Source organism: Propithecus coquereli, unplaced genomic scaffold, assembly GCF_000956105.1.
Source record: "Propithecus coquereli isolate 6110/MARCELLA unplaced genomic scaffold, Pcoq_1.0 Scaffold611, whole genome shotgun sequence".
NCBI lineage: Eukaryota > Metazoa > Chordata > Mammalia > Primates > Indriidae > Propithecus > Propithecus coquereli.
This window is the reverse complement of record NW_012152075.1, coordinates 440,291-443,122: the sequence shown is the minus strand read 5'-3', so window position 1 is coordinate 443,122 and position 2,832 is coordinate 440,291.

The window sequence follows — 2,832 nt, the reverse complement described above, 5'->3', positions numbered from 1 at the left end:
AACTGATCTCAAACTGCTTACCCATTTGTGATTTTGAGAAATGAAGACTTTTGGCAAGGTCAGCACCAATGGTATTTAAAGAATATATGCTGAGTATGTGTTATGTCAGTTATTATTCCCAACTTTTTTTTTTTTTTTGGTAAAAGTCTTACAAATTCCCATCTTTTGCTTTGTGATTTGCACTATCTTCAGTGGAGAAGTCTATATCTCCATGATACTGTTGCACTTGTCCAAGTGACTGGTTTTAGCCAATGGAATGTGAGTGGGGAAAACATGTGTCCCATCTGAGCAGGAGCTTTAAAAGCCATTATGTTTTCCACCAATCAACTTGCTCATTTTTCTATGCTATAGAAATATTATGTTCCAAATAGGGTCTGCTCCTAGGTCCTAGAAAAGACACATGAAACATCTGATTCACAGCCACCAACATGTGGTATAAATAGAAATCAATGTCTGTTTTTATAATTCCCTGAGATTTGGGGATTGCTTGTTACAATAGCAAACTGATTAATAATGTATATATCTTCAATTAAGTAGAGTACTCTTGATTTATCTATCCATAGTTAGCAAAAGTTCAGAGATATAGTAAACAATTGAGGTGATGGAAATTATTACAACTAGTGGAATTTTATTGTGCAGAATAGAAATGCACTTAAAACAAACAGTGAGAAAAACCTTTGGATATAGGGATATACATTTCAATATAAGTGTCCTTGTTGCAATGAAATTGGTCCATTTCAGTCCTTGTTATATGTTTAGTCAGGAACTACATTTTCAATATGTAATGTAAGATCCCTTTGTGACGTGCTACTCCCTGAAGGGCAACTGCAAATACCTTCATGGAAAAGAGTATGTCTTTACTCTCTGATAGAAATTAGAAAGCAGCTGAGGAGTGTTGGGAGCACAATACGTTTGCCTCAGTTGTCTGTCTCCCCTCTGAAACAGAGACACATTCAGTCCCACCTGAGAAAGTCCTGCTTGGTATGATTTATGACTTTCCCTGTAGTGTTTAACATTTTGATTTGTTATAGCCTGGGTGCTAGCCATACCCCTTGCAAACAAAGATTATCTTCAGAAGATCTGATGGCTACTAGACATACCACCACTGCATATTGGGGCCCTTGGTAAATCATACCCTGCATCCTAGTAGAAAGGAATGGAAAAGGTCAATTTATTGGGTAATATGTTTTCCTTCCAGGAAACCTAAACCATGTTCTCAGTTTAGATTGTTATTTTTCTTCTACTGTGACTAATCATCCTCAAATTAAACAAATATATGTTGGCTGCCTTCTGAAATTGAAAAACAAGAGTAAATGGAATGTCAGGGTGGCTTTAAATGGCTTCACAAGGCATTGCTTTACAATGCAGGCTTTCCCACTGTTGGTCTTGCCAGCCACCTTGCACCCTTTGCAGATCCATAGTGTTTGGATTTAGGAACAGAGACTCATTAATCCAAAAAGAATAAAACATACAAATGAAAATGAAACTTTAATAATTCAGAAAGCAAGACATATAACTCAGCTAAACTGGATATATAAGATCATCTCTCTTCCTATAGGCAAATAGCACAAAAGTACTAAATCTCCAATTAACCAGTATATTTTGTGTAGATTTTAAAACATGGCTCTTGAAAATCAATTTCATTTGCTTTTTTTTTAATTGGGGACATTACTTCTGCCTCTGTGTTATGCTTCATTACTTAATACGAGCCATGCATTATGCAATGTCAGGAATATTTTATCTCCATTACTCTCAGAAACCTTATTTGGTAGGTATAATTGCAGAAATGTAACTCAGATATGATTTACTCAAAGTCACACACACATTAAGTAAAATAGTGGAAACATATTCTGAATAAGTCCAGCAATTTCTCTCTATACTATGTTTTTTTACCAATCTGGATTTTACAAAAAGATTGTATTGGGCAGAGTAAGAAGAATGCATATGTCATAAATAATGATGCTTTATTCTTTCATTCTTGAATATCAAGCAAAAGACAGAGACCTCAGGATATTATCTTTTTCTTCTTTGACTTTAAAGCTAAAATAGTAACTTTCATATAATTTTGGAATTGAAAAATAAAAATAGCAATAATTTTGTGCCAGATAAGTATCACAAAGCTACCTGATTGAATCATAAGTGCTGATACTTATAATTTATACAATGTTAGAAAATATAGTTCTAATTGCCTGAAACATGCCTATCCTGGCAAACCCGGCATAAAACTCCTCTTTACTTTTCACTTCTTTACCTCCACAAGTACGCAGCAATAAAATTCCTGTCAGAATTGTAATGCCATTTAAAGTTTATAACATAAATTAGCTGAGCACAGCTTTCCTTTGACCTAGCTTCCAGACTTCTGTTTCTTTACACTCACAGATCTGGTCTTCTAAGAAATTTCCTTTTCTTTTCAAACTGCTTCGCCCCCAAGCTGACAAGTTTCCCTTCCTAACACTAGCAGACTCTGAGCCAGTGGCCCCCTTCTCCACCTCATCTCCATAACAGTGTCAATGATATATGTCTTTTCAATCAGTTAGGAAATTTTTCTCATTCAATCCTCACAACAACCCTATGAGCTAGTTACTACTGTTATTCACATTTTATAGGGAAGAAAATTAAAACATAGATGTTAATTTATTTACCCAAAGTCATACAGCTAATATCTGAATCAGGATTTAAACCAGGGCATTTGGCTACAGTGTCCATATTCTCAACTATCGTACTATTCCAACCTGCCTTAAATCCCAAGTCTGATCCATTGATAACTCTGGTAATACCTCTTTCTATCTACAAATTTTCTCCCATACATATTTTCAATAGATGTTGCTGATG